A 16,010-nucleotide genomic window follows, 5' to 3' on the forward strand; every position below is an offset into this window, starting at 1 on the left:
GCTCGTCCTTATGGCAAGGGCTTGCAAATGAACAGGTTATCAGCCTAAATTCACACAAAAATATTCACAAGTGAATCCAACCAATTTCTACATTATACGTCAATCCCTCAAACCTTTCCAAACCACTAAAAAAGCAACAACACAAAAAGTTCAAAGTATGTTAACCTTAACCACTAAAAGGCTGTTGTGTTTAAAGAAATTCAGTAAGCACTATTTGTATGAATGTTTAATATAAAGCAGACTGTTAATTTTTGTAGGAAACATATAGCATGCAAACTTGCATTAAAGAATGACAGTTATGTGTGATCCAGGTTTAACTTGTAAAGGTGTGAATGTTACATTAACTATGTGATAACATTCCAATATTAACTTTTATATATGTAAAAATCTATGTGGTTTATAACATAGCATAACTTTCCTGGGTGCTATTGCATGTCAAGTATACTGTATACTATCAGTAAAAGGCATTCAAAACTATGTAATAACTGACAGTGGTTTAGAATGCAATTCACTGTCTTTTGCTTATTGTTTAACTTGTATTCTTTGATATATTAGCATATGATTCAAAATATTATGATTATTTACTTTTAGACAGGAAGAAGTAACCTGGACAGTTCTTATAATTTTCAGAACTCCCACAGCATCACAAAAATACTCATGACTCTAAGTTGTTTCAAGCTGGTTTTCATTATAAGGGCTTGAAAATGAACAGTCCATCAGTTACAATTCACACAAAAATGCTTGCAAGTGAATCCAAGCCACCTCCACACCACACAACAATCCCTCAAACCCCCAAAACACAACAAAAACCATCTCATAGTATCCCAACCACTAAAAAGCATATGCACTCAAAGAAATAACATTTAATGATTCAGCAAACACTATTTGTATGAGATGTTTAATATAAAGCAGACTGTTATTTTTTAAAGGAGACATACCATATAAACATGCATTAAAAGAATGAAAATTACGTGTGATCCAGATTTAACTTGTAAAAGTGTGAATGTTACTCTAAGTATTTGATATCATTCCAAAAGTAACTTTTATATATGTAAAAAACTATATTTTTTATACTTTGTTTATAACATAGCACGTCTTTCCTGAGTGTTATTACATGTCAAGTATACTATCAGTAGCACACTACTGGACCATTTTAAGAGCCCAAAATGTAACTTTAACATGCCTCTTCAGTGTCATTTGTTGCATCTTGTAATATATTTAATAGTACATTACTCAACTATGCCAAGATATCAGAAAGTGTGCCACCTAACATAAGTTTCATCATAATAATGATTAACTTTTAATAAAAGGAATAGTTTAACCTTTGAAACTCTAAATGAAAATAAGTGGGTTTAATTTCATATATAGCTAAAATAATCAAACTCTAACATTTTAAAAAGGGAACTAGTGACCATTTGAAGTAAGAAAAGAAAGAAAGAAATGATTTACCTTGTAAAAAGTAATATTCAGCATCTGTTGATAAGTATTCAAGCAATTATTTAAATTAATAAGAATTCATAACCATGAAATACATTGATTTTCATTTGTCCTTCAGTTTGTTTCTGTTTTTGTCTTTTATTAAACAACCATCTTTTGTTGTTTTTCTCTTCAAAGAAGTTGATAGATTCCAGTCCATTGTGTTTTCTAGGATTTTGTTTTTCTGTATAAAGTTCCAAAAAAGAAGAAGCCAGCAACTGTGAGATGTGAAACTTAGTTTAATAAGTTATAATATAAAGAACCACAAAAACATAAACAGACTGGTTTTGGCTATAGTATTTAACTAGCCTTCATCAGTGTAAAGCTACATAACCATTCTGAGGTTCTTATATAGTAAAACATAATTCTTAACAAGATTTCATTGGTGAGCTCATGAATATGCATACATGTACTCATAAATATTCATTAAGACCAGGCTGAAATAATGCACCCAATTTAACAATCCATTTTTTCTCTTTTGCATTCAATTTAATATGCCATCCTGATTTATTAGTTCTATCCCCAATTATTTTATCAATGACTGTAAAGTGAAAACTGGCTGTGGTGTGTTTGAGGGTATGTTTGTATAAAGCATTGTTAGGCCATTTGCATTTGACATCACTAAGATGTTCAGATATATGCAATTTGAAAGGTATATTGTTAAATATATAATTGTTATGTAGCTTTACACTGATGAAGGCTAGTTAAATACTATAGCCGAAACCGGTCTGTTTATGTTTTTGTGGTTCTTTATATTATAACTTATTAAACTAAGTTTCACAGCTCACAGTTGCTGGCTTCTTCTTTTTTGGAATTTGCTAAGTTATGAGCCGTGCATCTGCCTCCGTGCAGGGGAAGTCTTTTTCGTGTTTTCTGTATAAAGGCCATTGCATCTTCCAAGGTGTTAAAAATCTCCTTTCCTTCTGGAAGGTGAATCCTTATTTTTGATGGAAACTAGCTTTGTGCTTTAATGTTGTTTTTCTTTAAGCTTTAACAAGTGGTACACATGCTTTTCTCTTTAACATCACTAATGTTGAATACTTACCATCAAATCGTATAGTATTTTCTTTAAATTTAACTGAATAATTACTCCATGTAGCTTTCAAAACTAAATCCTTATGCTGACCTGAGAAATATCTTACGATCTATGATCTTGGTGAAGATGATTTTTTTTTTTTTTTGTTCGTTTTTTTTTTTTTTTTAAATATGAGTTAGAAAATGATCTATGTATCCTTTTGATGCCAAAGGAAAACGCTTCAGACAGGTTCAAAGTTTTAGCAGCCATCTATTAAGAAACTGATTCATACGGTCTCCCTCTTCTTTGTCAGGAATCCCATAAACGCTGATGTTATTCCTTCTAGATCTGTTCTCTAAGTCTTCTATTTTTTCCTGGAAAAAGTTTTGTGTCCGAAGAAATTCAATGGTATTCTCATTTTCAAGTAGTCATCTTTCAAAATCAGACGTTGCCTCTTCTATACTTGAGATTTTTGATGACTGTTGTTTAAGAGATTCTCTCAGCACTTCAACTTGTTTTTTACATTCCTCTTTAAAATTGTCCATTTTACTTTATAATGTATCTATCTTTACAGATAACTCACTGATGTTATTTAATATAGCCTGTATTTTTTCATAGTACTGTCCTGCACACTGGGCTTAGAGTGGCTCATTGTGAGACAATTAGGTCTTTCAAATTTTCTTGACAGGAAAAAACAATTAAAAGAGATTCAAACTTGTTATTTTTGTAGTAAATCTTTCAGCAGATGTTCAGCTATAAATTCATCAAGTTTTGAAATGTTCTATTTGAGTTTTTTAGTAAAAATCTTGTCAGAGATGTTAAAATGAAGCAGAGCTAAAAAACAGTGCTGTTAACTACTTACCATCTTGGCCATGCACTGTTTTTTTTTTTAAATACATCTTTATTGAATCATCACTTATGACATACACAATTTTATATATATATATATATATATATATGACATATTTCAGACATATATTATACATCACATATAATATTCTGTACAGTCATTGTCAATTGAACATTACATAGCTCATTTAATTCCTGCCTTCCTTTAAACCTCATTCTTCCTCCAGAACATTATTCTGCTTGTATTGTTCCCACAGTTCTCATTTCTTTTCTCTGTAATTTGCTTCTACCCTTTTCTAAAGATTCTACTTTTAGTTCTTTCATTTCTGTTGCTATAATTACTACTTCTAATATTTTCTAGTAATTGCTTTTTTGTCAGCCACCAGAATTAAACTTAGCAAGGCATTACTATGTCTACACAATTCAGATCCTGTATCACAGCTCAAAAAAGTCATTTCTTTAGTTATATCCATTTGCTCAGCCAGTATTCCTCACAGGGTAGTGTGCAGGGAATTTTTAAAGTCTGCTGACTCACTACATTCCAGGACAGTATGTTCCCAATTACCTCTTTCTTCTCTATCACACTTTCAACATTTGCAGTCTACCGGAGGAAAAATTCTTTGGAGTCTACTTAGGGTATAAAATTACCTATGTAAACACTTCAAATCAGAAATCCTAAATCTTTTAGACTTTGTTGCATAGTTGGGAGCCATACATATCCCCCCCATTGTTTCTTTGTGAATTGCTTATCTCAATTCTTTCTAAACTCCTCTGATTGATTCTTATAGTTATCATGCAATATTGTGTATGCTGTACTAATTATTCATTTCTTTAACAGTAGATCCTGTTCTGCATTCGACTGAAAACACTACTAGTGCTGGTCTTTCACTTAGGACCCCCCCCCCCTATTTATTTCTCTTTGCATATACTCTGACACCAGTCCTTGATAAAGAAGGCAATCTCTAGCCTGCAGTCCAAATAAATTATTGGCCTCTTCTCATTCTATTACTTTTGCCTTTCTAATTATTTGCTCCCAATACCTTGGATCTTTTGCCAGTTTTCTCTAATAAATTTCAGTCCCCTCTTGCCTATTATCTGTATCCCTAATTGTAGTCATCCCTATCAGCAGAATCTCTTTTCTCCATGTGACTCCTTGAAGGCTTTGTCTGAGATGTCAGAGTTTTATTAAATCTATTTGGAACACTGGTGGTCGTTTTTTTTGCTACAAGGCAATAGTTTTGTCCTTTGTTGCAGTTGGTCTCTTTTCTCCATTCTCTTGTTGGCTTGGTACTTAGAATATGTTCTGCTACTTTATGAATATAATAGTCTGTATGGTTATTGTTATTCGCCTTAAGGATCTGCATCCAAAATCCCAGTCCCTCCTTGTTTCTTGAGCTTCCCCCATTTCATCAACATTCCTTTCCACTTTGAATTATAGGTTTCTGCTTGTGCTATGCATAGGAGCCTTAACTTTGTGGTTCTGAAATATCCCTTCAGATTGGGTAATCCAAAACCAACTTGTTCTATGGGAAGAATCAACTTATCGACTCTTGCCATCATCCCCTCCCAGATCAAATCCTTCAACTCTTTATTAATTGCTATCCACAACTTCTACTCTGGTTGATAAAAATATGCCTGACCTGTGTAGAAAACTAAAGGGACTAAAACATTTTAACTGCTTGAAGCTTGCTATCCATATCCATATAACAGAGCTTCACGTTTCTCAGTTTTTATATTATCTTTGAGGTCAGGATTAAACCTTGTACTTTGTGCATAGGAGGCAAAAGCCTTAACCTTCATGCCAACTGTGTCTATTGCCATGTCTGTTGTCATCTCATCCTTAAACAGGATATAAAATATTATTTGGCAATCATGGTACACATAATTATTAACAACCTGTTCATATGAGTGATACTGTATTAAAATTGTCAAATGATGCAAATACCTTGGTATTTGCCAACCAACATCAGATCATGTCTTTGCAAATGCCACTGCACCTCACCTGATCAGGCCAAGCCTTTTGACAGTATCTCCCATGCTGGTATTGTTATAAAATTAGACAAACAATGTAAAGGCCTGTGTTATCTGCTAGATTGCCAGTGGGCTATCCAATGGATCCCAGGTTGTGACAGCTTCAGCAAAGGCTAGAATATGCACATGCATGATGTGGTGAAAACAATTTCAAGTTAAATGAAAAAAGTGAAATCTGTACAGAGCTTGTGATCAATCCACAAATACAAACAGCAAATAAAATATAATGGAAGTAAAATCCAAAAATGCTTATCTGCTTACAAAGTAATTATCCATTTTGTTTCAGCAGCTTCAGTTCTATCTCTCAAAGGTCCACTGCTTAAACTCTTATGTACTAACTGCAACACTTAAAAAATAAAATAGTGACTAGGATTTTTCTTTAATATGTTTAAATAGTGCATTGGAATCGACAATCCTCCTAATTTCTCCCAAATGTTCTAAAATTCTGTCTTTCAAACTATGATTTGTTTCCCCAACATAAAAACATAAACAGTCTTTACAAGTAGCCAGGTATACCAAATCTTGACTCTTGCAGTCAGCATGAAATGTCATTTCAAATCTTATTTTAGTTGATGGGTGGATAAAATAATTAACTTCCGAGATGAAGTTGCAAGCCTTGCAACTGTGATAAGGGAATATACCCATTCTAAAAGAAAGTATTGACTTGTTCAAATTTTTATTTTTGGCATAACATAATCTTTGTTTCAATGAAGGTTTGTTCCGAAAGTTAAAACTAGGCTTTTCACCCAGTAAATTCTTAACACGCTCATCTACTAGTTATAGGGACCAATTTTTCTTAACTGTATCACATACCACTTCTATGCTACTAGCGTAAGAAATGCTAACTGTCATAAAAATCTGTGTGGATCTAGTCTCATTATTTGAGCATCAATCATTTGAAAGACAGAATTTTAGAACATTTGGGAGAAATTAGGAGGAATGTTGATTCCAATGTACTCTTTAAGCTTATTAAAGAGAATTCTGGTCACTCTTTTGTTGTTAAAGTGTTGCAGTTAGTACATAAGAGTTTAAGGAGTGGACCTTTGAGAGATAGAACTGAAGCTGCTTAAACAAAATGGATAATTACTTTGCAAACAGATAAGCATTTTGGCTTGAGTGAAAGTATTCCCCTTAAGCCATATTTGAAATTAAGTAAATTGAGGCATTAATTTAATTGTTAATTACTGGTTGCTATGTGAATTAATTGATCTTAATTGCTCTTATGGTGTATATAAGGATAGTGTTTAGTTTTAATGGTTGGGTCTGAATAAGTGCTTATTGCATGAAAGCACTTACCTTTTGTTAATAAAATGGTACATTTATTCTTGGAATCTTCAGTCATGGTGGTTTACTTCCATTATATTTTCTTTAAATGAAAAAGTGCAGCATAGTAGCAATTGGCAAATCAGCTGGTGCTAACTTATGTGTTATAAATTATACTTCTCTTCAGACAGACATGGTCATAAAAGATATGTGTACTTATGTGAAGACTCCTCTCATTTGATCAGTGTGTTTCCACCATAGTAGGTAATCCCTTATAACTGGACCAGTTAATTTCTAAGGGAATAACTTCAAGATCCATATATGTCATCCTGCCACTGTACTTTTCCCTTATCATACTCTTTATTGAATATAATCCCCCATTTGGTATGTATAAATTGTTGCATATTGCTAAACTAGTAAGGACCCGAAGGAAATGAAAGGCCTGAATTGTTTACTATCCTAACAGAGTAACACAACTATCCTTATACTCAGTAGCCTGAAGGCTGCTCTGAGGTGACCTCTGTGTAACTTTTCAAGCTATAAAAGATCCTGTTCTATTCATCTCCTATTTCTTTGCAAAACCATTTGCTCTACACACACCTGAACTAATGATTTATATCTGCACCAACAAATAAATAAAACTTGCTGGAGAGAGACATTCCTACTCAAAATACTCCCAGTCTATGGAATAAGTTGTGACCATAGGTCAAACAAAGTACTAGTATGACTATCTTTAAAGCTAGCCTTCATGATTTGATGGGTAGCTGCATATTTACATTAGGGTAGTCAACTCAAATTAAGTGCACACTATTAAATTAATTACTTGATATGGGATGCTAGAACTTTTTAGTGTGTCTACTTAAGGATTTATATGGCTAGGCATTTTATGGCCCCAAAAAATACTTGCCTAGTATCTTTCCTATCTTCCTAATTCCATTAAAATCATAATTTGTAATTAGAAGCTCCCTAAAGAACAACATTAAAATATTCTTTTTTACATAATGAAACAGTACACACATCCACTAAAGTAGTATCAGTTCTGGAGTCTGCAAACCAGAATTTTAAACCACGTCTAGGCTTAACGAAGACATTAAGACGTGAACTTAAAGAAAACAATTATAGAATGTGAATGACAACTCAAAAAGAGGTTTCACTTCTTGCATGTAACAGCATGAGACTATAGAACTGATATGTGTTAGCCTGGTTAAAAAAAAAAAAGTATCATAGTCAGTGTCTTGGAAATACATAGTTTATTTATTTAGCCGTGCTCCATGTATGTTTTTTTTTTTTCCACCAAGTAACGCATACTGGTTTTAACAATGTAGACAAAATCTTGCATTTGTAAACTGTCAATCAGTCAAACCAATAGAATAGTAAGGACAAATTATGTGATATTTTAATCAACCATTCATAGTTATGGTTTGTAAGATCACATTTGATAGGTCGACAGAAGCCCACGTGATCAGCACATTGGAAATATAAGGTCAGTAATGGAAATCCAATCATTAATGTACTAAAAATGTATTTGCTTTGGAGAAAATACACTGGCCTCCATTAATACCCCAATGTAATGACAGATAATGATTGCATACTTCAAGATAGAGAATTTATCAGCTCTGAGGAATGACCACTTTTTATTCCCCAAAGGTGAAGGATTATAGTGAGGATGTTTCACAGCCTCAAAGAAGAAGACAGTATAGCGTTAGATCTATCAGTGAGGTCATGTTAGTAATGGCTTCCGACCAAATGAGTTCAAAAAGATCTTAACCAGTGAAGCCCTTCATCAACCTCCCCCTCCCACACCTATATGTAGTAACACAGACAGTTCATGAACTTGTGTCATAGCTCTCACCTGAATAAAGAAGAAATCCAGAAATAATCAAGAACACTTAAAAAAAATGAATACTATTAACTTCAAAAGATGAATAAGAAAATTCCAATTTACATTCATTTTTAAAGTTAAAAAAAACCTATATATTATCGTCATTATCGACTAAGTTGTTGTTGTGTCTTTCGGCTTTTCCCGGTTAGGGGTCGCCACAGTGGAACTCCGGTCCGCTAATGATTGGCAGTAGATTTTTACGTGCCGAATTGCCAGCAATGACGCACAACCTGCAACGAAGGTACGCCCATTCACGCATGTCTCCAGACAGAAGACTCTGTAACTGAGAATCGAACGGGACAACATCTTACTGTCAGGTGACAGCGCTACCGCAGCACCACCACCGCGTTGTCATTATTGACTAAGTGCAGTTCACTATTTTTTCCCAAAATGTTTCTGGTTTTAGGTGGGATTAAAAGGGATAGAGCTGAAATTTGAGCCAAAATCAGGGACATCCCTAAAAATCAAGGAAAGTTGAGAGGCATGGCTTGTATATGTGTGTTTTTGGAGGTGTGGTAAGGAACAGTGCTGTGAATTAAATTCTATGATAGCAACTGCATCAAATGCAGTAAGTATTTTATACTTTGTGCAGAGGAAGATTCACTTTGCCAAGAAACTGAAAGAGTGCAACTTACAGACAAGAGCTTATGCTAAGAATGCAAATGACTTACAAAATAGTGATGAATGCACTTGCATTTGTATTGGTTAACTTTTAAATTTTAGTGTGCATTGTGTTATTAACACAACATAGGTTCATAGGTGACTACTAGGCTAACTACTCTGAACAGGTTTTTTTATGCCGGGACAGTAGTCTGGGGTTAGAATCTAATCAGTTATCCTGTGTGTATGAGGTGAAGACCTTAACCATTATGCCAACAACACCCCCATATATAGTAATATTACACATTTGATTTATAAACATCCAGATGTTAATATTTACTTGTTTGCCACAATCAAGTAACAGTATTTCAGTTTTCTTTACATTATTTAGAGTGTAAATGGCAGTTAAACTAAGCGTTCATAAATATGGTTTCACTAAGACACATACAGGTATCTTTATTTGGTATCAAATAATTCTTGAAACGTATATCACTTAACAGCAAGTAATCATACAGATGAGATAACAAAACTGTAGCATTCACAATGTCCATACTTTAACAGCCTGTGAAAAAAATCAATAAAAGTTCAAATAAAGTGCTAACAACTAAGCACATATGTGTATTATAATTTAATGGCAATACATACCAGTTCATTATAACACTAAACAAAGCCAATCAGCAAAACAACTAGAAACAACAGGGAATTCAGTAAATATTAAGGAGCCAAATAAGTAATTCGAAAATTAAATGTGAGTTCAGCTAAACTAAGATTAATATGATCCTAATCAGAACGACAAGCGACTTTACTTTACACCTGCATTAACTAGTACCGCCCATGTCTGAAACAAGAACAGTGTGAATTCCTAGCTGCAGTAGTACTACCTGGAAAGGGTTAATGAGCTCTCAGCTCTGAAAGCATGGAGTTTCAGCTTATTTGCGTCGTAGGGCAGGTTCCTGACGAAAGCAGCAGGATGGATTAGGCTAGCCTTTTGCACTTACATCAACTGTTAAGGATATGTGGATGTTCTTTTACTGGTTGAAGTGATAAAACGAGTGGCCACGGCGCCTGGTTTCACTCTGTAGGTGTAGAGTTTGGGACCTGCCTTATAGCACAAAGACAAAGCAAACTGTAGTGCCATAAGGAAGAAGATACCAAGCAGTCCTTCACTCGCGTCGGCTGGAACTTGTAGCAGCTTCCAACAACCTGACGTGGACCCCTCAGTGATTCCTGCAGGAAGCGGTTCCTAGCCATGCGCTCTAGGCGGAGGAGCAGCAGGTGGACTGGACTATCAAGTGGGCATCGGCTGGAGGGTGGTAGTTTGTTGTTCTGACTTAAAGAAAAAGGGACTTTAAAGAAGGGCTACACAGAAACGTATTGTAACGTCTATTTGCACCTTGGCATCGCCTGTCAGGTAAAGATCTGTAATCTGTCTAGACTGTTGTTGGCTTAGCTACCAGAGAAATGCAAAGTGTATATGAAAAGTTAATGCCTTCATGTGGGTGACTTGGTGGCTGTTTTCTCTTTAGATATATATATATATATATATATATATATATATATATATATATATATATATATATACATTTTTTTTTGAAGTAGTCAGGATGATGCATGTTGAGTCCTCGGAGCGCTAATGCAAATTGGAGACCTGAGATGTATGGTAGACGACCAAGTAGGCTGTTTACCCCTCAGTTCAGTTTTTGCACTCCTAGCATGAGGTCCTTTTGTAGACGCAGAGTATTATCCTGCAGCTATACTTTCGGAGTGTGTTGGCTACCTTCTCTCTCACTTCACTTTTATTGTAGTAGTTACGTCAACCTTGTAATCAGCTTGCTTACATGAAGCAAATAAGGATAAAGTAACGCAGATGTGTCTGTCCTTGGGTCATGCGTAAACTGAACTATTCCTATTTAAACTAAAAATCAAACCTGAAATGAAGGCTGCAGAATGTGTATAATGTGAGGTAAGACGGCGTAAGATAATATATTTTGATGGATTTCATACATGCATATGGCCATGTGTAGCCTGGGAGTACGAGTTATGTCGTATCTTGTACTAAGTCTAACTGGCTTCTCTCACTTGTGAGAAATTCATAGCATCATTTAAAGACCCAAGTGCACAATGTGTCACTGTCATCCACTGTTACTGGTCTTTGCTCAAAGTTTAGATCTGTACCTAATAAATCAAGTAATTTTTATGAGAAGAATATGCTGGTTTATACTCCAGAAACGGTGACATAGATTATAGTTACCGATTTCTTTTATTTTAGAAAATGTATATTCTAATTTATGCACTTTCATTCCGTCAACTTTCTATGCTAACAGTATTAGAATTTTAAAGGTGACCAGTTTGGACCTTTTGTCCCCATAGCTGGCTTTAGGGACCAATGAACCTTATCGCTGGGGGCTTCCTGTTCCCTGGGCCCCCAACCACAGCAAGTTATGTTATCTTGATAGTTTGTAACATGTCTGTCAAACCAACAAAAGCTAGTACAGCAGTCTTGTATATGTAGTAAACCACGTGGGTAATAACTCATATTTATATCTCCCTTAAAATTCAAAGATATTTCTAGTTGTAGTAACAGTGTTTGTCAAGTAACAGGCATCAATCAGAATTCTATTAAATATTTTACCACAGACATAGGTGGTGGTGCTGCGGTAGCGTTGCCACCTCACAGTAAGACGATGTCCTGTTCGATTCTCAGCTAGAGCGTCTTTTGTGTGGAGACATGCGTGAATGGGCGTACCTTTGTTGAAGGTTGTGCGTCAAGGCTGGCAACTCGGCATGTAAAAATCTGCTGCCAATCATTAGTGGACCAGAGTTCCAGTGTGGCGACCCCTAACCGGGAAAAGCCAAAAGACACAACAACATTTTGCCACTGACATAGAGCCCCTGGCCTAGTTAAACCTTGCTGTTGGACATTTTTTCCCCAAAAAAATAACTACATAGCCTACATTAGGTACCTGCAATACTGGTGGCTGCAGGGGGACCCCCTTAATCATGCTTGACTGTGTGCGGGCCCCACAAAAGCTGCTGCTGGTTGGGGGAAAAATGAGGAAGAACAAATTTATTAATTTCTTTATTAAGCTCTTTAAGCTGAACAGGGCTGTGATATGACCCTGATAGGGTGAAACTGATAATGAATATGAGCAAGGTAAGCACTAGAGAGATCAGCAGCCCAGAGTCACTTATCTCAATGCAAACTTTGGATTTTTAGGAATAGCTGATGCTTCCGATCATTAGAGATGGCTTTCTCTTTCAGAGAATTTTATAAATTCCAGCAGAACATCATATTATAACTCTCAATTTCTTTGCTTAAGAATTCAGTGCAATCCCAAAATTTATAGAATAAAGGCTCAGAATTAGGAATATATATATTTTAAATATTGCTCTAATTCACTTAAAAAGTTAGTAGAATTACGCCTTTTGCATCAACGTGTATTTTTGGACAATAAGTATAAAACCTGGATGTCTGGATTGATTGCCTGTTTGTAATCCTGAATGATTTACCAGCAAATCAAACTTTTTAAAATGGAAAAAGCAAAAGTATGAACAATATCAGGGAAGGTCTGTGAAATCAGGGACAGTGACAGGTATGCATTACTCCTCAATGAGGTAAAGTGACTTACCCCTGATGCTTTTGATTTTTATCTGAATCTGGGTATCAATAAAAATGTACCTAACAAGTAATTATGTTTCAAAAGTAAGATGTAATATATCACAGAACATTCAGGCACTTAGATCTTCTTGGAGTCTGGTGGCCCTCACTCATCAGACTGTCTAAATGTATACGGGGGACTCTCTTAATCACCCTTGACTCTGTCTGTGTCCCCACAAAAGCTGTTGCTGGTTGGAGAAAATGAGGAGAAAAGTGAACCAGTTTTCTGACTGCGCTGTTTAACCTGAACATTGCTGAGATATGACCCTTTCAGGATAAAGCTGATAACAGCCTCTGTTTTCAACCCTACCCATTCTAAAACCACCCCTGCTCAAATGTGTGTGTACAGAAGGCTGCTGTAGGTTATGGGGGGTGGGGATTGTGTGATTATTACAACTTTAATTTTCATCAGAGTCAAACCCTAGAGGTGTGCACATGAAGTCATTATAACTTGTGTTTGAGCTGAGGACAGTGTGGTCAGTATTTACTTTTCTCACAGACCTCACAGGTGTACAAAGAAGGGTTCTGTAGCTTGTGTAGGAGTGGTGTACTGTCTAGGAACAATGAATTAGAATATATTACTGAAATTATTATCACAGTCACATATCAGGCACATTTTTTCTTTTTCTTCATGCTTGTTTAGGCTACCATTGGAGTAAAATGCTGAGAAAATCCTCTAAAATGCACCCTAGACCAACTGTAAACCTGTGGCTTCTTGGACCCTGGCTTATTTGAGTTATTTCCTAAATGATTATTGTTGTGCTGTCTTGTTCAGAAAAGGTGTGCTGAAAGGATACAAGTAAAACTAAAGCTAAACAGCAACAGTGGATTTCTTTCCTTAATCATAATTTCTCTTCAAGCTGTTATTGGATGAAAAGGTTGTGTAAAAAGAAAAAAAAGAAAATGCACTTCAGAGCATATAGAAAGTTATGGCTTCTTGAAAAAGCTGAGAGTAAGGCAAAATGTGACAAAAGGAAAGGAAAAGTAATGTGCATGGTATTTGGAGCCCAAAAAGTGGGGAGGGAGATCATAGCAGAGGACAAGAGGGTGTGTGGGGGATGTTGAAATGGTATGCCTGGTCATCATTTCACTCAAGTCCAGACCTGTACATGGAGATTTTGTAGTTGTTGCAACTAAATTCCAGTAAAAGTATATGTGTCTTTGTTAGACAGGTCAACATAGTGTGGTACATAGGCCTGTTGTAATGTTAGAGCTTTGTAGCTCCAGGTCTGTCTGTGAGTACGACTCCTAAAAGTTTGCAGCAGGAACTAAAAGGTTGCTTAGGAGGGGTGGCATTGACAGGGTGATACTTATACTGAAAGTGCCTAGGGGCCCCAACTTGACACTTGCTGGGGGCCCCAAAATGCTAACACTGGCCCTGTTCGTCCCTGAGTCTAGAGGTAATATGTTGAGAGTTATGTGACATCCTTATCCATATACCTAACATATTTTATTTGTGGGGAATAGTAAAATGTGTAATTTTATTTATTGCTTCTTTTGCATGTTAAAATGCTAGATCAGCATGAATGAAACCTTTTATCACGTACGTTGCTGAGAGGTGAAACACTTTTGATATTTGACCTCACATCTGCTTTTGTTTTACTTAAAAGTTACTCCTATTTTAAATATGTAGGGGATGTATTTTCTGTTTCCCATCCCGTTATCCACGTTGCACTTAAAAAGGGATTATGAGGTACTCTGCTTGATATGGAGAGGGAGTCTATTCCACAGATTGGGGGAGTCTCTAGGACACAACTCTGTCCCACCAACAACTCCTGTTGATGTCACAAACCAGGTTGACGTCACATGTGTGGGTTACTTGAGTGAAGCTTGACTTGTTTACATGCAGCAGTCTCATCAAGGTGGAGTTTGAGATTGCTTTGTATGCCAGAGATCACCTCTGAGGAGTCTGTATGAAACTGAGTAGAGGGACAGGGCTTTTAGCCTATCTGTGTATGGTAGATGCTTGAGACCCTGGATTCTCTTGGTGAGGAATATTTGTGGTCTTTCCAGCTGCTGCATGTGCTTTGCGAGGTGCATGCCGAAAGGGGCATTGTACTCAGTAATGGGCCTTGAAAGGGAAGAATACAGAGATGTCATGGCTTCCTTGTTCCTGGATGAGATACCTTTACTTATGAGGTGCCCCGTGTAGAAAGCTTTCCTTACAACAGAAACAACATGATTGTCAAAAGTCAGGTTGCTATCAACCTGGGTGCCCAATTCCCTCATGACTGATTACATGCTTAGGATGTTATTAATGTGAGGATTTGTAGGGACGTCACTCTCCCCAAAGCGGATGATGATGTATTTTTTTGGTATTAAGCTTGAGACCATGTTTCTGGCACCAGTCATTTGTTTGGGTGAGACCCTCTTGGAGGATGTCCACATCACTGGGGGAATTGATGACAGCACCCAGTTTGGAAGTCATCTGCAAACTTGGTCAGCCCTATCCCACTGGTTTTGGTCTGCACCTCAGAAAAGTATATCCCAAATAACAGAGGCCCCAAGACTGATCCCTGGGATATGCCACTCGTTAAGGGGCTACTGCTTGAGGTGGCTTCCCCTATTTTGACTAGGTGGAATCTATCAGTGAGACAGTTTGCTGCCCATCTGGTAACATATGGATTGATGCCTAGTTGAGAGAGTTTATCTATTATGCCCAAGTGGGGAATAGTGTCGACGGCTTTGGCCTGGTCAAGGTAGGTGGTATGTGCCATCTTTCCCTCATCCATGGTTTTGGTGACTGTCTCAAAGAAGTCAAAATTTAACAGACATAACCTCCTCGTGACAGAGCCAAACTGTGAGGCATCAAGTGTTTGGAGGTTGCCAATGTCCTTGTTAATGAGGTCCATGATAATCCATTCCATGGCCTTGCAGATCAGGCTAGTTAGACTGATGGGTCTGTAATTCCCAGATTGGTGGATGCTCCACCATTATGCAAAGGGATGATGGTGGCTGTCCTCAACTCAGCTGGGATGAAGCTGATACTCGGGCATTGGTTGAATAGGGCACCTGATGGTGCTGCAAGTTCCTGCCTGAATTCACGTAGGATACTACCTGGGATGTCAGACTAGTTCAGGACTTTTCTTTGCATTAAGGCAGTTCCAGACCAGTCAACTCAGAGCTGAGGGTTTAGCTGGTTTTCCTTCTCTCTCACCCATCTTGCTGTATCTTTTATTGTCTGCCCCTTATGATAATTTGACAACATTATTCTCCTTCCTCTCCCCATTTATTGG

At 36.6% G+C, this 16,010-nt stretch overlaps 1 protein-coding gene across 1 annotated transcript in view; it reads left to right on the forward strand.

Annotated features, from left to right (window-relative positions):
- Window positions 1-10,064: 10,064 nt before the first annotated feature.
- Window positions 10,065-16,010, forward strand: part of LOC122811200 (EF-hand calcium-binding domain-containing protein 4B-like) — a 1,881,211-nt gene continuing 1,875,265 nt past the window's right edge. The window contains exon 1 of the mRNA XM_044082881.1: window positions 10,065-10,527. The gene's annotated coding sequence lies outside the window, so the exon portion shown is untranslated. The remainder of the gene's footprint in view (window positions 10,528-16,010) is intronic.

The sequence above is a fragment of the Protopterus annectens genome, chromosome 9.part0, assembly GCF_019279795.1.
Source record: "Protopterus annectens isolate FY-2018-M chromosome 9.part0, PAN1.0, whole genome shotgun sequence".
In the NCBI taxonomy this organism is placed as follows: domain Eukaryota; kingdom Metazoa; phylum Chordata; order Ceratodontiformes; family Protopteridae; genus Protopterus; species Protopterus annectens.